The sequence below is a fragment of the Protopterus annectens genome, chromosome 5.part0 (assembly GCF_019279795.1).
Source record: "Protopterus annectens isolate FY-2018-M chromosome 5.part0, PAN1.0, whole genome shotgun sequence".
Lineage (NCBI taxonomy): Eukaryota > Metazoa > Chordata > Ceratodontiformes > Protopteridae > Protopterus > Protopterus annectens.
This window is the reverse complement of record NC_056735.1, coordinates 63,844,658-63,867,759: the sequence shown is the minus strand read 5'-3', so window position 1 is coordinate 63,867,759 and position 23,102 is coordinate 63,844,658.

The following is a 23,102-nucleotide window of genomic DNA, read 5'->3' as shown; positions in this document are numbered from 1 at the left end:
TAGTTCAGAAATTCAGCTGGTGGCTATAGTGGCCCCCCAAAAAAAAAAGTGTTTTCCAAGATAAAAACTTCAAGTCTGTAGTTGAACCCAATTCAAATGGAGACTCTGTTAAGGCTTACAAAACTATATTTATGTTCAGTAATAGAGTAGGGGTCTTTAATGGGAGAGCAAAGAAGAAGAAACAGTCCTTTAAGGAAACTGTTGAACATGCTATTGGATGCCAAAGTATTGTTCTGATATTCAGTATGATAATTCAATATGGCAGCCAACTGCACTTTAATAGTGTAGTAGCTGTAACTTGTTTCAAACTGTGTAGATAAAAACAGTAAGCCATCTGCTATTGGAACAGAATAAGGCTTAAGACCATGGCTGGACGCTCAAATAGAGAAACATTTCCATTTTCTTTTATAAGTTTTCTAAGTAGATTGTTTCTGACAATCAGACAAAATACAGATTACATTTTTTCGGAGTGAAGCATGACTAGATCCTTTAGGAGAATCGGAGAAACCAGGTGAAGCTAACCAGAAGGGTGAGAAAGAATGTATGCTTGTAAATGTTAACCTCCCAAACCCCTGCTTACACTTATCAGGGGTACCAGAACTTGTCAGAGATTTGGGATGCATGGCTAGGCTTAAAAAGGCCCTTGTGGTCATTAGTCAAGTAAACACCTATGATCCTAATATGGGTGTGGATCTAGGAGCCAAGGGGGCTTCCTCAGATGAGGCCTGAGCAAAGGAAACCAGATCTGTTTTGGCTAGTATGGAGCAATGAGAATCATCTCTGATTTGTAAGTCAAAGCTTTCTGTAGGAACTTGGTCACTGGGGAAGAGGGGGGAAACAGTGTAGATTGGGGGATTTGGCAAACTAGAGCATCCCTGGGTGATTGCCCCCTTTGGGGATCTTGGGTGAAGTAGCTCCTGTACTTGGTGTTGTATGGAGAGGTGAACAAGTTGCAATAAGGCTTGCCTCAGTGACTGAAAATTTCTTGAGCCAGTAGTGGATTGAGGTACCCCTTATGAGACATAGTATAGACCTGCTTATGCTGTCCACTAGCCAGTGGGACTTTCCTGGAATGTGCATAGCCATTTGAAGGTGACCTAAATACAAGGTCCACCATCATATTCTCATGGCTTCTCTACAAATACCAATGTATTGTCTTTTGGTTATCGCACCTGGAGGTCACAGGTCCTGAAATTCCTGCAAAGCTAGGAAGTCATTGCAATTCTTTATGTGAAACTTTACCTTAGAAAGTATACAGGGATAGACCTTGAGGTGAGTTACCTTGCAGCTCTAGGCCTGATCTTCAGAGTGGAAGCCTCATAGAATTAAACTTTCATGCCCTTTTTTGCCAAGCCTGAATGTAGAAGCCCATCTCTTCAAGCCACAAGCCCGCCACCCCTATTTTCTGACTCTCTTCCTTCCAAGCTTGTCCCCGTACTTTGTTTGCATGAATTTATCATTGAATCTGCCTAGCATTTCCAGCCTTGCTGGAACAAGCAACCTTAGAAAGTCAGTTGCCCTTACTGGTGGCAGATCCTCCTTCCCCTTTCTTTCCATGCCGGCCTTGACACTTGCTTTTATGAAAAGCTGTGTTGGGCAGATGCCCAGCAGAAATTTATGTCTTTCATTTCAGGTTGTCTTTCTGAGTGATTTTCTCAGTTAGTTACCCTCTTCTCCCTAACTTCCTACTTGTTCTATGTCTGTTCTAACCTCTAGCCCTGCCTATCTGTTCTTACATTTTCTGTCCATCTTCTCCCCTACATTTTCTCAGCCTACACTGATCAGTCCCAGATCAAGCTGCACTTGCAAATTTAGTGCAGGCCTCCATTCTGTATGATAACTAGATCATATTACATCCAGACAAATACCCAGAGGTCTACAAAGTGAATGTATTGAACTCCAAATGACACTAAAGAGGACCAGCTATCAGTTTTCATCTTTTACAGAGCATTCTGCATGTTCCCAGAGGTTCATGTAAGGTTCCTAAAGTTACTTGAACTCCCCATAAGCAAAGTCTTTGTCATTATTGATAACTTTTACTACCCTTCAATAAATTGGAGTACCTACACCCCCAATGTAGGATATGCCCAAATGTTTTTGAACTTAATCTTCATCGGCAGCCTAATAAACATGGTGAAGAGAGAGGTTCATTTCCCACCATTTCTCCACCCTCTGAACTTGCCTGAGTGGTTTAGCTGTCATCGAGAAGGGAGGTACAGTTTAAGCATGGTTATTGGCATAATATAATGATCACATGCCTCATTTGCCTTGAATTTTCCCTTGATTACTATGAATAAAAAGTGTTTCTGTAAACCAGTAGCAAATTAAAAGTCAGTTTCTGTCTCTCCTAATCTCCTTAAAAAAAGAGAGACAGTTCCCATTCTTCTGGACTTTGTTCCTAACTTTCCCTTCCATAGCTCTCACCCATCTTTTGAATATCTCTTTGAAATTTTCCATAATCTAACTTCACCTCCTTTCCATCATTATTTCTTATCTCCTAAGTGAATATACAGTAAACCCATGTTTCCTCAAAAACTTGAAATTCTATGGCCCCAAATTATGAGTCTCTTAAAATCATATGCTGAATGTTATCTGTTTTAATCAGATGGGTGTCATTACTGCAGTTTCTATACCAGTGATTTATTATGTTTGAAAATAGTTGTATATAGTTTTGTTATACTTAGCTCTTTTTTTTTTGTTTTGTTTTGTTTTTTTAAGTGTAGAATGCCCTCTCTGAATAATGGTATTAGGCAAACTAAACCACTTGATTAATGCTGTGAAACAGTTTAATTGGAACACGGGCTAGTCAACTATCTGTGATCGTAAGTGAGCTGATTATTTATTTATTTTATGTACCTTTTGGTGACCAGATTAGTGCCACTAGGATAGTGGCCTCTTTTCAGGGTAGATAGAGGTGGTACTTCTGTTACTAAGGGAAATTTGGTTAGGGCATTGGGGAGTTTCCCCTACTCTTTTTGTTGTGAGGGGAAACATTTTTGTGGTTGCACTTCTTGCTTCTGTTTTTGGCATGGAGGCTGCTCAGAGAGGCAAGGAGTTACAGCAGTGGAGTCAATAGAGTTGTTTGGAGGTGATTTGGAGCAGAATAAGGAGGGTGAGCCTTCAAATTAGCTTAAAACTGTGTTAAGAGATAGGAGAGAAGAGAAGGTAGTCAAGTCTTCTGTATCTGTGTCTGAGATCGGAGAATCAAGAGAGAAGGTATATATGCCTTCTAATGGAGTTCCAGTGGTTGGAGATGATGTTAAGAAGACAGTCAAGTCTTTTATGCATAAATGCTTCTAAATGCTAGGAGCTTAAACCAAAAACTGCACTCCCTGGAAGCACTTCTGTCACTAGGAGATGTAGATGTCACACACACACAAATATATGCCTGCATTCATGTAACCTAGACATACCTACATAGATACATTTTAATTATCCTTACATATTTGGTACCCTTTTAATTAAAAAAAATACTTTTTAAGGAATTCTGTCCTTATCTCCTGCACCTATGATACCCACTGTCCCAGCTGGTCCCCCTCCATGTCTGTAGTTGATCATAGTTATGCCAACACAGCTGCCCAGAGTGGGAAATCCCTGTCTGGGATGACATGCTCCCCCAATTCATACTAGATAGCTACCTTTTTCCACTCAGAGCCAGCCACAGCTTGCTCCAACTTCTGTAGAAGTAACCTTGAATGATTTTTCTAATTTTTTTGTAACCTTTCATTGACTTCAAATTATGACCAAAAGATTGAATGATGGCTGGATGCTGATATTACTCATTCACAAAGTGCCTAACTGTTTGAATATAATGCTAACTCACTTGGTACTTCATCTTTAGCTGAAATATATAGATTTAAATTATCCATTTAAAATATGAACAGCATGTTATTAGTGTATTGTTTTACTGTAATATATGGAAGCCTCGCCAGGTGTCTACTGCAGATAGGTGGTGTATTTTTTATACTTGCCTAGGTCAACAAGAAAACAAAAACTACAGATTTAAACTTTAAATCAATTTGGCATGGGATGCCACTCCACTGAAGGTTACATGTACACACCATATCTCACATACATTACAGGGACTATATTACAAGCCTGAAATGACAAAAGCTCGAGTCTATGTACATCGACCCATAAAGGTTGATGTACATAAACAGCAAAACATGAAAACAGTGAAAATTGAAATGCCGAACGTGTTTCCTGGTCAACGGCACGATGGTGGGGATAAGGAAACTATATCCTTTTCCCTACTGTAGTGTGGTCTCGGAGTTGGTATATTAAGGTAGGGTGGTGTGGGGGGTGCAGGGGAGCATGGCCCCCGGCAAAAGCATGTTAATTTAATTATTTACTGTTATTTTTTACTTACCTGTGTGGAGTATTCTGATGACAAAACTCGCTCGGCGTTTCAATTTTTTCTGTTTTCATGTTTCGCTGTTTATGTACATCGACCCAAACTTTTGTCGTTTTGGGCTTGTAATATAGACCCACATTACATATACATACTATCTTACACACACAATGTGCTCACAGCTAGAGGTATTATGAGCATTGGTTGTCCAGCCACCAACATGTCTTCAGTATAAGAATAGGTTCCGTTAATAAATTATCTGCTGGATTAATTAATTATACATTCTGTTACTGCTCTGCAGCAAACCTAATTAAGCACAATACCTTAAATGATGGCAGAGAGCTGTAAAGACTACTTGATTCACTCAGTATGGTCACACAGGGGTAGTATGTATGAATGCAAAAAACAAACCCTCACTAACAAAGCAGTTGAAGTAATATGCATTCACTGAGGTAAGAAACAATATATTTCACGCAACTAGAAAAAAGATTTTGGGGAAAGTAGTTCATCCTTTAGCTGTAGTACCCAATTTAACAAATGATGAAATAATAGGGAAACGGGTTTCCCTAATGAAAAGATTTGTTGATGCAATGGGAATAATACAGTCCTTTTAAACAGTCTCATTACTATTGTCTGGATGGGAACTAGAAATGGAATAACCATAGATGAAAGTAAATGATAGATGTATAGTCAGTAATTAGTGATAGTAAGGAAATGAATCATGATTTTGCTTTGCTATTTACTGTAGACACCAAATCTAGTGAATAATATTGTTGAAAATATTTGGAGGATTTTAATAAGCAATGATATTTTACAAGAAAGTTAGATAGACCTTTTTTGTTATTAAAAAGTTATTAAAATTTAAAAGAATTGTTAATAGAATGCATGAAGAATGTGGACAATTGTTTACAAAAAGAAGAGGGACATTTCCTTTTTGGTTCTGTCTACAATGCAGGTTTTTCTGGAAAATGTTGATGGTTGCCTAATTAATGGTAGTTTATTCTCCTAGGTATTTTAACTGAATGCCAAGAGGGGTTGTATATGTTGCAAGTTGTTTAGAATGTATGGCATTTTATGTAGAAGTTGCCATATGCAGATAATGTGGCATTACAGGCACACTCTGAAAAAGAACTTCAACTAAGGATAGGGGAATAGAATGCGAAACTGAAGGCACATGAGATGAAACTGATTACAGATAAGGCAAACATAATGGCAGCAAATGGGAGAAATCAGAAGATGCTGAGAACTGAGATAGAAGGGAAAGTAGTGCAATAGGTTAACAGCTTCAAGTGTCTGGGAGGGATAGTTGTGGCAAAACGATGTTTAAATAAGGTTGTCAAATCTAGAATCAGAGAGTTTTCAGTTAAATGGCACAGAGTGTGAAGGATAGTATGTGACATAAGAATACAAAAAAAAGCTGAAAAGTAAGGTGTACTAACCAGCGGTGTAACCAGTGCTGCTGTTGTTGTGTCTTTCGTTTTTTAGGGGTTGCCACAGCGGAACTCCAGTCCGCTAATGATTGGCAGTAGATTTTTATGTGCCGAGTTTTCCGGCCCTGATGCACAACCTTCAATGAAGGTACGCCCATTCAGCATGTCTCCACACAGAAGACGCTCTAGCTGAGAATCGAACAGGACAACGTCTTACTGTGAGGCGACAACGCTACCGCAGCACTGCTGTATAGTACAGAAAGGTCAGCAGTGAAGGCAGAGCAGTTGAAGAAACTAGAGTTGATGGAGATGAAGTACCAGGGATAGGTGGTAGGATGGACAATGTGGGGCAAACAAAGAAATGAAGACATCAGGGCAGAAGCCCAAGTAGCTTCAATTGCAGGGAAGGCCAAAGATAACTATATTGGTTCAGGCAGATGTGCAGAAAACCAGAAGACAATCTGGTGAAGAAGATTTGGGACATGCAGGAAGAAGACAAGAGGAAACTAGTGCATCCAGCAAAAAGGAGGATAGATTCTATAAGAGAAGACCTGTGACATTCAGGCATGAATGTCACAAAAGGTAGGGGAGTGTCATTCAACAGAGAGATGACAACAGTTGACACGACATCCCTACCCCTTGTAGAAGGTGGGCAAAAGGGAGTTGATGATGATGATTATGATGAAATATTAAGGAAACTTAATAACATAATGTATGAACAAAGTTATGACATTGTATCGAAGGATGTTATAAATCTCATCTGCTGATGTTCTACTTATATAGTGGGTAGTTTTGATCGGAACATGAGAGCTGCAGTGAAGAAAAGATGTTTGATGTAAAGGAATATAACTGGCAGATAAAACTGAATAACTGTGTTCCACAAGGACTGAATGATATTATTATATTATGACTTTTAACTGTAAATTGAAATAATGTTTGTAGGTTAGCGTTTCTGTAGTCTGATGAAGTCTTTTTACTAAAGACAAAACCATAAACTGCTATGGTTCTGTGTGACTATTTTAACATTGAATGATTTCAGAACTACTAAGAGATCCTTGCTTGTTATTAGTAGTTGTGATTTGTTTAAGTGATTGTGTTATTTCGTTCTGGGCTGTTGCACCATTTTGATTTGTTTGCTTTTTTTAAAGATTATTTAAAAGGCACAGAGGGAAGATGACAATTTGAGAAGTGCAAGGGAAAAGATAACTATAGTTGTAGCAGAAGAATCTGAACTGGATACTCCTACTTTTCACCAAAAAATGAGTTACCAAATGACTTATTCAGAGCAAATATGGCCAGACAAGCAGTATATCAACCACTGGTGCCTAGGCTTTTCAGAAATCTAGTAATAAAATAAGCGCATAATCATGCACTAGTTTGACACATAACATGAGATACATTTAGTGCATGTGCGTGTGTGTGTGCCCACATGCACTTATGTGATGAGAGTTCCAATTGTCTTCTGTAGTGGTAGTGTTATGGGAACATTTTTTTTTTTAAGATGCAGGTTAGAGTTAGGGGCAGGGTTATCATGTGACCATAAATATAAATCCACTCTAACAAATAAATGCACATGGTGGAGGTATAGATTTATAACAAAGTGCTTACCCACCTCTCTAGAACAAACTAACTCTCCAAGTTAAACAGCATGACACACTGTCTGCCTTTAAAAAGGATAACTGCTTGGGTATTCATAAATTCATCCCTGTTATGAATGGCCTGGCTCTTATTGAAAAGGGAGGAAAGACTTAAGGGTGGGTACTGGCAAAGTAGAAATGTCCTTGCAGCTCAATTAATTTGCAGCTCCTATGATACTATGACATATGACTAAGCCACATCCTTGTATGGAAGCAGAGTTAGTGGGCTTAACATGCTTAGGTTTGCTTTCCTGGTGATTCTTGGTTAACCTGCATGGAGCTGCAGTAAATGGGAGTGGAGAAGGATTATGTGCTGTCTTGTCTGCACTGAAGGCTGAGATCGGTTGCAGTGTGTCAAGAAGACTTGGACAGAAGGTATATGCATAATATTTTTACAGACAGTATGTGCACTGGTGAGTGCATTTCAAGATCATAACCTGTTTACATGACTACAACAAAAAAGTATATCAGTCAAAATAATGTACTTTTTCTTTTGTGTTTCAGGCCATCTTGAGATGCCAGTTTCTGTAAGCTTAACCCATCTCATACATTTACAGGTTTTGGTTCTTGTAGGGGAAGCACATCATTACAATGAATGTGTCTCCTCTCATGCCAACCTGTGTTTCTCAACTCTCCTCTTCGGCAGCTGATATTTGTGGTTCCCCGGATTTTGACTGAAATTAATTTTTCACATCTGTTCCTAGTGTGTTACACGCCTATAAATAGGGCACTTAAAACTGCATATGTAGCTTTGTTATTATTTTCTGCAGATATCAATCTCCACTGAAAATGCAGTTTCTTGACGTTTGTCAAATTAACTAAAACTGTGACTGAATCTATAAAAAAATAGTTGTATACTTTTCAGTTTTTAAGAGAAGCCTGAGTCACTTGGTTTTCATGTTCTTCTTCTTTTGGCTTTTCCCGGTTAGGGGTCTCCACAGCAGATCACCTGTCCGCTCATGATTGGCAGTGGAGTTTTACAGTGTTGAGTTGCCAGCCTGACGCCCAACCTTCCACAGAAGGCACACACACACACGCACTCACACCTAGGGCCAATTTAGAGTGTCCAATCCACCTATTGCATGTCTTTGGAATGTGGGAGGAAACCGGAGCACCCGGAAGAAACCCACGCGACCACAGGGAGGACATGCAGACTCCGCACAGAAGGCACCCCAGCCAAGGATCGAACCGGAAAACCTCTTGCTGTGAGGCGACAATGCTAACCACTGCACCACCTGGTTTTCATGTTAATTATTCTAAAAATGCTACAGTCATCCTTGACTTTCTGTTAATTGTTTTTGATCTTAGACATACTGGATTAAACAATGGGTGCCAGCAGAGGTGAAAACGGTCATATCCAACTTGATGAGGTGCTAAGTGCATTGGTTTCTGGCATGGTACTGACTTTCATTTCATTGAATGAGAGGTTTAAATGCTGAGCTGTTTAAAATGTCTTATGCATTTCAATGTATGTATTTATCTCAGTGTGTTAACCAGTGTAATCTATTCATGCATTCATTACAAAGTAGTAAAGTCAGATATTGTCTAGGTGCATCATGTTGAGAGACAAGACTTGGCTTAATTGTTTGGGGTGGGTATGCTGTTTTATGAAACAATATGTCACTTTCTACAAAATTCCACTCAGTTGTGGAACTCACAGTCATAAGGGAAGGTTGCACAAGAGGTTAGTGCAGCCTTTTTTTAATTACTACTTTTTTTAAGAATTTCACTTTTTCTGGTTGGTGACAGTGGGATTATAAATGACTGCCATGATTTGCTATAGGTAACTTAAATTTTAGAATAAGTTTTATAAATAATGGCTATATTTTGCTGTTTAAGCTGTTCTGTAGTCTGTGCAAGCCATCTGGAGAAGCAGTTAGCTTTGTAGGAGATGGCTGCTCGAAGAATTAATGGGACTTGTTTAGATTACACACTTGGACATTACAGGTATGTGAACATGTTTATGTTTGGGAGATTCTGATTTAAACTGTGTGCTATTGATAGAGTCTGTTATGTTTGGTTTCATTACTGGAGAAATGTAAGTAGGCAGTATGTATTTTATGTATTTCTTATTTCCTTGTTGCATGGTTTTGATAGTGTAAAACTTTGTATTATAGGCTTAATTTTTTACAGGTTGCTATTTTTCCTGCACTTTCAGTGCTTATTTTCTAAGAGGTGGTAATCCCTCAGGAGTCTATAAGTCAAAGAGTATTCAGGCAGGTCTTTCAAGTCTCTCCTGATAACTTCAGTTTTTATGACCAGAGATGATCTTTATTAGGAATCCTTTGGGCTTTTTGTGTTTGACATGTCATGTGAGATGCATACATACTGAATAGAACATTTTGCTCTATAAAGGGGCTGATCACTGTTGAATATTGGGAGACAATGGCATTGGATCTAGACAAAATATCTTTGGCTACTACTTGTATTATGCAACAGCATGTCCTGAAACAATTACCTTGTGATGATTGAATTAGAGGAAATTGTCAGCCCAAATGCCCAGGCCCTTAATTACCTTTGCAATGGTATGCTTTTCTATATTATATGTTGTTGGCAATTTCTGTTTCTCTGAAAGAAATAATACTAAAAGTTTTCAAATTCAGTATATGCCTATCCATTATCTATCCTAATCAATCGGTCCATCTCAGAACAATATGTTCACATACTCTGAACTATATACCATATTATCCCCCTCCACAAGGGAGACCTATCAACAGATCTCTCTAATTATCAGCTCATTGCCATTGTCTCACCGCTAGACAAAATCTTAGAGAAATGTATCCAGAAGCAGGTCCTAGACCCCCTCACTACAAATAACCTCTTAGCTAGGTCACAGCACGGCTTCCGTCCAAAACACAGTACCTCCACAGCCCTCATAAGGTTCACTAACTACATCAACCTCCTCAAGAACAATGGACGAGTCTCTACTATATTCCTTGATATGTCTAAAGCTTTTGATACGGTATCCTACCAACTACTACTCAGTACTCTAGCCTCCTTCAACCTCAGCTCTATCGCTCTCAACTAGTTCTTTAGCTACCTTACTAATTGATAACAGGCAACTAAATGGAATAATAAACTCTCCATACTCCTCCCAGTATCTTGGGCTCCTTAGGGTTCCATCCTTGGCCCTCTCTTTTTTATTATATTTACAAATAGTCTCAACACTGCCAGTAAATCTGCTTCTATCATTCAATATGCCAACAAAGCTACTCTTATTTGCTCCCACACCCCAAGAACTCCAGGATAAACTGCAAAAATCATTTCTAGATATTGAAAATTACCTAAATGAACTTCAACTCATCCTAAACCCAAACAAAACAAAGTTAATAATCTTCTCCAACAGGAAATCCAAAGCCAACCCACCTCCTCACTCCAGATACTCCACTATTGGCACTGTAATTGAACCAGTTAACCAAACAAAACTACTTGGTGTCACAAGAGACAACAACCTAACATTTGATAAACACATATCACTCACAACTAAAGTTCACATCAAACTTGGTGCACTATATAGAGCCAAACCTTACTTACTCAAAATGCCAGACTAGCCACAGCCAGATCCCACCTCCTATTTACTCTCCTCTGCTGTTCTCAACTTTTTACTAACCTGCGCATGTCTGATTTACATCTACTTCATTCCTGCTATAATAAAATAGCAAAGTTTGCTGCTAACATACCCAACAGGACCCATCATTACCTGGCTCTTCAAAAACTACACTGGCTTGAATTTCCCAATCTGTTATCACTCAATCAGCTCACCACTGCCCACTGTATTATTCACAAACCTGAAAACTGCCCTCACTCTCCAACCTAGTGCAACTAAACACCAATCTCAGGACCCTTAGATCATCTGATAAACTTGTACTCAAGGTTACAAAGTCCCATAATTACTTTGGTGACTCCCTCTTCTTCTTTAAAGTAGCCATACACTGGAAGCTAATATTCTAGAATATACTAAAAAATACAGATATTCATGGCATCAAATAACTCCTAAAGGAATACCTTACTCAACACTGGCTATACTCCTGTAATACCTCTGGCTAGTTTCTCGTGCCATCAACCAACTGTTCTCTGCTGCTATATTCTCATTGTCTTACTTTTTACCAAATGAAAATATCACAACAGTTTATTTTAGTTATGTTATGTATCTAATGAGTTCATATTACTGTCTGTAGTAAGGCTGAGGAAATGTAATGTTTTCTGTTTTACATTCTGTTTTTGCAAATTGTGATTGTAGGCAACTGTTAAACTTTTTTGCACATTCTATGTAAATTTTTGTAACCTTTTGTGCTATTGTTATGGAGCTTTTCTCCCCAGGTTTCCACTGAAAACAGGCTACTTGGCCAGCCAGACACTTAATATCTGAATAGTTTTTAACAATTACATCCAGTTTGCAGTTGTCTGCAAATTTAGTTAACAAGGTTTAACAGGCATGATCTTCTGACAAAGCCAAATTGTTGGAATTCAAACGTAATGGAATTTTTAATATCATAATTGATGAGATCAGTTAAGATTTGCTCCTTAGCTTTACTGATCAGACTGTTAAGGCTGAATGTTTTGCAAATCATACCCTCACCTCAGGCTTTGTGCCCACTGAGTGGCGCACAGCTACAGTTATCCCACTCCACAAGAGGGGATCCCCCTTGGATCCCGGGAACTACTGCCCCATCAGTCTGATGAACCTGATCTGCAAGTCCATGGAACGTATTATCATGGAACTTATAAACAAAGACATTGGCAACCTTAAAACACTGGACCCCACCCAGTTTGTGTTCGTGAAGGGCCGATCTTGTCTCCTGAACCTTATTGACTTCTTTGAATCAGTTTCCAGAGACATGGACAAGGGTAAGGCAGTCCACACAGCCTATCTGGACCTCACCAAGGCCTTTGGCACCATCCCCCACTCTGGAATCATAGATAAACTTACTAAGCTGGGCATTAATCCCTACGTCACTCGATGGGTTGCCAACTGGCTTACTGACAGAACCCACACTATAAAAGTAGCTGACTTCAAATCCAGCTCGAGACAAGTGACAAGTGGAGTACCTCTGGATTCAGTCCTGGGACCTCTCTTGTTTGGCATCTACTTCTTTGAAGTACAGGCCAACACTAAGGGACTCTGGCTAACAAAGTTCACAGATGACTGCAAACTGGGAGCCATTATTAAATCTCCAAATGATGTGGATACTCTACAGAAGGGCCTTACAGAAACAGATACTTGGTGCCAGAGCCATGGGCTCAAGCTCAATGCCAAGAAATGTATAGTTATCCCTTTTGGGAAAAAAACATGTACCCATGAATTATCACATAGGTGGCAGTACACTAAACACCAAAAGTGTGATAAGAGACTTAGGGACACAAGTGGACAGTGGTCTCACCTTCAAAAACCATATCGCCACAACAGTCAGGAAATCCTTCTATGTGGCACACCTCATCACTAAGGGCTTTTCATCCAGAAAAAAGGAGGTCATTGTCCCACTGTACTCATTCCTCATTAGACCCATTATAAAATACAACACCCCATTTGGTATGTACCTCTCAAGACATCTGCAACAACTGGAAAGGCTGCAGAAATATCTCACTAAAAGAATCACAGGCCTAAAGCAGATTCCCTATGCTGACTGTCTTAAAAAACTCCAGCTATACTCTGCTGCATATCGTCTACTCTGAGGCGATCTCTGCTTAACATACAAGGCCATGTCAAACCCAGAGCTGTTGGACATGCTACACTTAAAAAAATCCCAATCCCTCAGAGCCACATGCTCCAGGAATCTAAATCTTGTCATCACAATAAACAAAACATGCTGGAGGGATAGGTTCCTGACCCAGAGACTCCCCAGACTCTGGAATAGACTGCCCATACATGTCAAGCAGAGCGCCTCTTTGGCCCTCTTCAAAAGGAACCTTGATGATTGGATGGGAGAAAGGAAATTCACCCCGGGGATCACGTCAGTCACCCTACTAGAGAGGGGTCCAGGGAAGTAAATATTGTGGGAAGAAATAGCCAGGGAATTGTTATGGCTAGGCTTGTATAGGCCCTAGGGCCGATAGCCTAGTACCAACCTATGAACCTAATTCCTAGGGTCAGTTGTAGGGTCAATCATTTAGAAATACATAAACACAGCAATGTGTCAGGATTTGGGTACGTAGCCTGTGACTTTGCTTAGGTTAAATGATTTAAGAAGACATTCAGGGACAGCCTTCAGGTGCTGTTTAATAAGCACCTAAGTATGTTATCAGGACCCATGGAGGAAGTGTTTTTGTTTTTAGATAATACCTTAAGAATATAGTTTTAGTAATGATGGCAGTAAGGAAATCTGGCATGAGTGGTATTGAAATGGGTGCTTCATGGGTGACATTTGTAGCAGACTTGATTGCTATTGGGAAAGTAATTGGGGTCGGAGTAGGGATTCCACTGATGAGAAGTTCAAAGTGATGTTGAATGTTATTCCACAGTTTTCTTAATTTTACTAATATAGGTAAAGACAAATAGGTATTTTATTCTTTCCTTCAAAAAATCATCTCCATTCATGGGTTGCTTTACCAGTCCTCGCAGTGCTTTCCATTTACTTAGTAATATTACTATCCACATTGTGAGGAGTTCTTACCTTATTTCACAGTTTGAGGCTTTATTCTAAAGTGTGATTATGTCTGTTGACCATCAGCGGGTTCAAAGGACTCAGAACCCCCTCCCCCTTCTAAAGCAATAAATACATTTAAAAAATCATACCAGCAGTTCCACTGAACATTTTTTACATTACAGTCAAGGTGTTAAGCTGGACATATACATATGTATGTATATAAATCATTTGTATATGTATTGTGTGTTGGAAAGGGGGAAGTTAAATACACAGTGTTCAGGGGATTAGTGACGCAATTTACTTTCTGTGTAGGTAGTGTCTCCTTGCAGCAGCTGCATAGTTTTGCAACTTTTTGTGCTGTTTGTTTAATTTGACAACTTAACCCAAACATGGACCAGATGCAAACATTGTAGCAAAACCTGAGAAATTCTGACAGCCATAACTGGATACATTGTAAGTGGTTTCAGTATGAAAATGTATCAACTTTTCAGGCATTAACTTTGGAACAATGTAACTAAGCAAGTAAAAGAAAAAAATAGTACCATTGTACAGTTGTATACATTCAGTTGAATAGACTACCTCTCCATGTCAAGCAGAGTACCTCAGTAACCTTTTTTAAGTGCAACCTGGATAACTGGATGGGGAACAGAAAATATACCACTGAGATTCGACACCTGTGTCCCTGTTGTACAGGGGCATTGGGTGCGGACTTGTTGGAACATGGGCTAAATTCTTGGCTGGGCTTGTAAGGGTCTCAGGGCCAACAGCCTAGTAACTTCCTATGATCCTATAACCCCTGTACCACTGTATCATGCTATGATCTTTTCTTAAGCTTTTTTTCAATTTTTCTTGCCATTACTTTATCCCATTTCATATCCTGTACATTTGAACTTATTATTCTTTCTTTTTCTTTTTCTATCCATTTAGCATCTTTGTTATCTTCCACAGGATCATCACAGATATTTCTCCAAAATGTCTCTATTTCTTCTTTTTTTGGGTGGTGTTTCAATTTCTTTTGCCTTGTTTCCTGATTCACTATAAAAATATTTTGGGTTGCCAATAACTTGCTTATTTTGTACTCTGCCTTTATATTTATCTACATATCTTTTAAGTTTTTGTTCCTGCCTGTGCTGATACATAGTGCATGATAGATCCTGATCTGTTCTGATACTGTGTGTTGTTTTTATCACGTCTATTTTTCTGAGTATTTTAGTTGGTTGGATCCATCTTCTATAACTCTTCTTTTTTTTTTTCAACAAATTTTTATAAATAATTATTAAAATGAACAAATATTTCCGTGAAATTATAACATTTTTTCTTTAAAGTAAAAAAACAAGAAAATAAAAAAACAAACCTTCTAATATATAAACCAATGTAACTAAACTGTGTACAAAGACGTTCATCATGCAAAAAAAAATTCTTAATGTAGCTGTAGGATTAATAAAAATCATCTGTTTACATAAATTAATAAACTATTTTTCTAGAAGTTCATAGATGATATTCCATGAATTATATAATGTAGTATTCCTAGATTATCTAGATTTAATAGTTAACATTTCCAGATTACACGTTTCAAGAAGTATATTTTTAAATTCCAAAAATGTAGGTGCTGTACTAGATTTCCAGTTCTTAGTGATTGTTTTTCTAGCTACCAAAGGGTACGTATTCTCTTTTACACAATCAGGAATAGGAGTATTAAATAAAACAAGTGATTTAGATATAAAGAAATTATCAGTAAAAATTGTTTGCAACAAATTATTGATATCATCCCAAAATTGTCTTAAATATATGTAATTATAAAACATATGAGACCAGTCAGCATTCAATTCAATATTATATCTCCAGCATGTTATACTCTTTTTAGAAAATATACTTATATTATGAGAAGTGATAAATGATCTATTTAAAAATCTCCATGTGAATAATTTACATTTTAAAGAAGAAGTAGTCATACTTGCTGATTGTAAAATATTCAATTTGTCTTTCTCAGAAGGGGGATTATTATTAATTAAAGAAAATATTTCCAATAATTATCTGAATGTGTATCTAAATCACATTTAATTGCCCTATAAATGTTTGATAACTTGTTATTAGCAGGAGATTTATGCAAAACTGATAAAATCATATATTGTATTAGCTTGGGAATTTTTTTCCTAATTATAGGAGACATAGAATCCAATTTATTTAATACATATTGTCTAACTTCTTGAGCTCTAACCATAAACAAGAATCAAGTTTATACTCTTCCAAGAGTAAACTATTGGATTTTATCTCATTATTTATCATCATTTGGTGCCAAAATGTTAAATGCTTTTGCTGAAATATAGACATTTTTGTATAATCTGAAGAGAAAATAGATCTGTGTGTGTAGGCTATAGGGAAGAGTAAAAAAAGCCAATCCTTATATATATTATATTTAAATATAAAAATTTTAAATGATTTTAAAAGAAAAACTATATACTTAGAGTAAAAACTCAGAGAAGAAATTTCAGAAATATAATCTTTTAACCTCCAAATAAATGGATTATTAATTATATTTAGCTTATAGGAACTGTTTATATATTTGGTATTTTGTGACAATACCTCTATAAACTCTTTCCACTTAGCAGTGTATTCCACATCAATGAGATGAGAGCTTGTATTGAATACTGATGAAATTGAATAAATTTCTAAATTTGGTAAGGCTATACCCCCATTATTCCAATTATGTGTGTTAATGCAATCCTTGGCTTATTTGGTAACCACAAAAATTTCTGAATCATTGAATTAAATTTTTAATTATTTGGTAAGAAGGAAGTATAGATAAAGATTGAATTATATATATAAGATTTTGGGGAGAAGGATCATCTTTATTATTAAAAGTTTATCATCCATAGAAAAGGGTAATTTGTTCCATTTATTTATTAAATTTTCTATCTGTAATAGACTTTTATTATAATTTATTTGAATGGTATCTTTAATACTGTTAGTAATAATTATACCTAAATATGCTATTTGTTGAGACTGAGCTATATATTCATTATATTCATCAGGTATATTGTATTTTTTTGAACCTGTTAAAATAATTTGTGTTTTATTATTATTAAAAGTAAGGCTGGAATTTTTTTGAAAATATTCCATGTTTTTAAAAAGTTTTTGTATAGATTCCCTTCTACTCCCAAGAGTAATCAGTATGTCATCTGCAAACATTTGTATTGTAGATGATATAGTGGGGTTTAACTTGTATCCTTCAATATCTGTATCATGTCTTATTAAATTTGCCCATGGTTCCATAACTAATGAAAATAAAAGAGGAGATAAAGGACACCCTTGCTTAGTACCTTTTACTATTGGTATATTTTGAGATATACTAGTACCAATTTTAACATAAGCTTGGTTACCTTCATATAACAGAATGTTAAGATTGATAAAATTATTGGAAAATTTTAATTCCTTTAATAGAGTGAACAGATATTCCCATGTAACTGAGTCGAAAACACAATTTATATATAAACTAACTAGAGCTAAATTCGTTTTAAGATTTTTCACCAAATCAATTAAAGTTGATATTCTTTTAATATTATCATATGAAGTTCTCTTTCTTATAAACCCCGTTTGATCACTATCAACTAATTTGGGTAAAAGTGTTTTAAGCCATTCTGCATAAATGGACATAAATAATTTGTAATCAGTGTTTAATAGGGAGATGGGTCTATAGGAAGTACACTTAGAGGGATCTTAGTTAGATTTTAAAATAGGAGAAATAAAAGTGTATTTCCAGGAAGGTGGAATTATGTTTTTGTCCTGAACAAGATTAAATACTTTATAAAGCAATTTTAGAGCATTTATAGGTAGTAATATGTAAATTTCAGGAATGATGCCATCATTTCCTGGTGCTTTATTTTGCTTTAATTTGGTAATGTGAGTTTGAAGTTCTTTGAAAGATATTTGTTGATCAATAGAAAACCCTTGTTCCTCTGAAAGTCTTGTTTTAGTGTATTTATTAATAAATGTTTTTATTTCCTCTTTAGAGTTAATTTCAGTAGTTGTTTGGTTGATGTTTATAAAAAACTCTCTAAATTCAGTTAATATATTATGAATTTCCGATACCATTTTTCCTTTTTTAGGGGAGAATATTTCATTAATATGATTAACTCTATTTAATCTTTTCGTTTTATTAACAAGAATTTTTAAGGATTTAGGGTTAGAAGAGAAATTTATAAACTTGAATTTTTCTATATTGATCATAGTTTTATGTTTTAATATTTCTAGATATTTATTATTTAACATATTTATTTATTTTCTTTTATCTGATATATCTTTATCACCTATATTACTAAGTTTTAAAGTATCTAATTTACATCGTATATCTTGCAGCTCTTTATCCTAAGCTTTCTTTTTTGTTGTACCAATTCAATATCCTACCATATAGATAAGCTTTTAGGGCATCCCATATGTACATTTCTGATATATCATTAGTATTGTTAAGTTCTAAAAAATTCTGTACTTCTGTAGAAATGAAATCATTAAAATCTTTTAATTTTGTGATATAAGCTGGGATCCTTTTTATATGAATATTAAAATTTGGATTGACTACCACTTCAAAAATTATAGAATTATAATCTGATAAAGGACATGAAATCACTGCTGATTTGTTTAAGGAATCTGTTAAATTATTAGAAATAAAAACTCTATCTATCCTCGAGTATGAGTTATGTCTATGAGAAAAAAGGTGTAAAACAAAGAAGTAGTATCTGCAAAATAATTTATATCTTTCAAAAAATAAGTATCTGAAAAGTCTTTTAATAATTTAGATGATGTAGATATTCTTCTCTTCCCATTAGTACTAGAGTCTTTGTAATCTAGAATACAATTGAAATATCCTGCCAAAATAATGTTCCCTTTAGAGAATAGTACAATTTGATCTAGATGTTGTTTCACTGTGTTTATCCCTATCCCTGGGATCCAATATATGTTAATCAATGTGAAAATTGTACTGTTTATTTCTATGGTGACTGCACAAAACATTCCTTTATTATCCTTATATGTGTCTATTCTTTTAGGAAAAGGCATTATGCTGTTCCATAGGATAGCTACTCCTTTCTTTTTCTTAGTATGTTCAGAACTTACTAAAATCTTATATATTTTAGATTCAAGTCTGAATATATCCTCTGTTATTAAGTGAGTTTCTTGTAAAAATACTAACTGGGATTTATGTAACTTAAGATATCTAGTTAAATTCCTCCTTTTATTAGGATTATTTAAACCATTAATGTTAACTGATATACCTTTTAGTGTAGTCATTGAAAATTAAATGATGTAAATATAAACATACTGATCTAAGAGGTGGAATCCTTCAAAGCCCCCGGGCCTGTGGAAAATATGGCCCAGACCACAGAATCCTTTATAAATGCATTCTATGAACACCTTCAGGAATGCATGGCTCATGCAATCCCAAATAAAACCAAGACCCAGTCCTCCAAAGGCAGACATCCTGTCTGGTGGACCCCAGCCATAAACAAACTATACAATAGAAGGGGGAAGCTACTACATGATAGAGCAAAATCCCAAAAAGGGAAGGCATCTCTGATCAGTATTAGCAAAAAACTACGGGCACTCATAAAATTGTCTAAGGCCAGCTTCGAGAGAAAAATTGCACAGGACACTAAGGATAATCACAAGGCTTTCTTTAGTTATGTTAGGAACCTGGGTGGGAATTCCCAGATATGCTCAGAATTAGTCCAAAATGACAAAAATACACCGAACCCACAGACATTGCCAACATCCTAGCTGACAGGTTCAGAGCAAACTTCTCCCCCCTCTCCCCACCAAAAGGGCAAATATCGATCCCAGCAGAGTGCTGCCCCCCTGACATCTCAGATGCTCAGGTAAGAGCTGCCCTCTCCGAAGCAAAAAAAACAGCATCAATGGGACCAGACGGTGTCCCGGGCTGCATCCTACATGAACTCCAAGAAGAGCTAAACCCAAACATAAAACTACTGTTCAATCTCAGCCTTACTACAGGATATGTACCCAAAGAGTGGCGTACAGCAACAGTAGTCCCTCTCCACAAAGGTGGTGCCTCAATGGATCCTGGAAACTATCACCCCATAAGCCTGACTAGCGTGGTCTGCAAAGCTATGGAAAGGATCATCATGGACCTCATAAATAAAGATATTGGGGACCTACAGACACTGGATCCTACCCAGTTCGGCTTTGTTAAGGGCAGATCCTGCCTCTTAAACCTGGTTGATTTCTTTGAAACAGTCATCAAGGGGAAGGGGAAGGTGGTCCACACAGCCTACCTGGACCTCGCAAAAGCCTTTGATACAATATCCCACTCGGGCATTATAGATAAGCTCACCAGCTTAAATATAAACCCCTATGTCACTAGATGGGTTGCAAACTGGCTCAAGGACAGAACCCAAATGGTTAGAATTGTTGGAGCCATGTCAGACTCCAAACCAGTTACAAGTGGCATCCCACAAGGCTCAGTCCTGGGACCTCTCTTGTTCGGTATATATTTCTCGGAGGTACAGGCCAACACGGAAGGACTGTGGCTGACCAAGTTCGCAGATGTCTACAAACTGGGCGCCATAATCGACTCTCCAGCTGACACAAGCATCCTCCAAAAGGGCCTCATAGAAACAGACAACTGGTGCCAGAACCATGGCCTCAAGCTAAACGCCAAAAAGTATATAGTCATCACCTTTGGCAAAAACAAAGTGCCCACAAATTACCACATAGGTGGTAATCCATTAAGTACAGAAGAAGTAATTAGGGACCCAAGTTGATAGCAATCTCTCATTTGACATCCACGTGGCCAAAGTGGTTAGAAAAACATTTTATATAGCCCACCTAATCATGAAGGGATTCACATCTAGATCAGGGGAGGTCATCGTGCCTCTTTACTCATCCCTCATCAGGCCCATAATTGAGTACAATGCTCCTTTTGGAATGTACCTTACCAGACACCTGCAGCAACTGGAAAGACCCCAAAAGTACCTCACCAAGAGGATCAAAGGGCTCAAACAGATGCCATATGCTGCCCGGTTAAAGAAACTCCAGGTCTACTCAGTGGCATACCGCCTGCTCAGAGTTGATCTATGCCTGACGTATAAAGACATGCCCAACCCGGAATTAATGGACATGCTGCACCTCAGAAATCCAAATCCCATCAAGCTACGTGCTCGAGAGACATGAACCTCAGCACTGAAATAAATAGGACATGCTGGAGGGACAGATTCATAACCCAAAGGCTCCCTTCACTCTGGAATAAAATCCCAGTCCAGGTTAGGCAGAGTCCCTCATTGACTCTCTTCAAGAGGAATCTTGATGAGTGGATGGGAGATCGTAGGTTTACCCCGGGTATCACTTCTGTGTCACTGTTAGACAGAGGCACAGTATACTAACCTCAAAAAAGGGCATAGCAAAATGAATTTAAAATGGGTGGCGAAATCCAAACACACTCTGGCTAGGCTTATAAATGCCCTAGGGCAGATAGCCTAGTATGAACCTATGAACCTATAAGAAATACACAAGATTATATCTAATAGGAATACTATTATGATCATTAGAACAAACATAGTGTAAGAGTATCATATTCTTAAAATTAAGGTTGTTTCCTACTACATAAGATATGAACGTCTGAAAAGTTATTAGAAAATATTTATAACATAAACATGAATCAAAGTAATCAACCCGAACCCCTCTGGAGTTTAAAACTCCTAACTCGAATGACATCAGTCACTCGAATCGACCTCCTATCAAAAGCAGCATCCAATCAGCACCTGCCTAAATGTCTATAGTCATAACTATAAAAATAAGGCTTCTCATCAATAACATAAATCATTTTTTGTATGAACCAAATATATGGATATAATGTTGTGTCAATTAGTAAATTGATGACAGCTACATCTTAGGAATAAAGTACAGAATTTTCTTACATTAGTTAGTAGGTTATTAAGAACTACTGTGATCTATTAGTTCACACTTCTGTTTTAAAGTAATCGCATTTGATAAGAACCTTAAAAAGAGACTATGGCATTCTTTTATTACCGAAATATGGCTAATAAAGGCTGAAGTGTGATATATAGTACTGCCATAGGTGATCATCTAAATGGAGCATAGTTGTAAATGAATCACCTAAGGGCCTTCAATAACCACTAACATTGGCAGCTAATAAATAAGATGTTAATAAAAGTGATCAACTAACATACTGATTGTTCTGAAAGAAATGAACACTGCATTTCTTTGCCAGAAACCAAATATAGTGATTACTCATCAAGAAGTAAAACCAACAACATCCTGCTAGTTTTCAGTGCAGTCTCTCATAGAAGAGTGACTAATAAACCTTAAAAGTCTGATCTTCCATTCATTGCATTAATTTGAGTTACCTCAAAGGGTCCATCACCATACTGAAAACTAGTGAAAAGGTCATATTAGTTCAAAGAAGCAAGGTGCTTAAATAGCTCCTGTATACTATATAAACGCCTTATTTAAATATAATGAGCTTTTTATTATTCAATTATAGCTTATACTATCTTTGAATTTTGAAAAGCTATTTCATTAACAAAACAAAAGATGAAAATTTCACATTTTCTAATGATAAACAGATCTAACTATTTTTAATGCACCTGTCCTTGCAATATTATTGCTGCCTATGTGGTACATCCCTATCAGCCTATTACACAAATGCATTCATAAAATAACTGAGATAACCTATTATATACATCTATACATTTAACATTTTGATAAATGCTTCATGAATATTTTCTCAGCAAGTCAATAGTTATAAAAATGTACATGTAACACAAGTATATAAACAGCTTGTAGCGTTATTAAATCTTCCAAAAATGCACAAATCACAACTAGTATTTCTCATTAAGATATTGGCACCCTTGTCATACATAAAGCAAATATTTTATGAGAATACTATTTGTATATAAATACATAAGGCTCAAGAATACCTATGATGATCAGAAAAAGTATTTAGGCTACATGCGTAGTATAATCCCTATTTATTTAAGAGATTATTGCATATAATGTCTTACAATAAGTTGAAAGTAGTAATCTAGTTATATCTTCTTTCCGTATGCTGTATGAGGAAACAAATTCGATT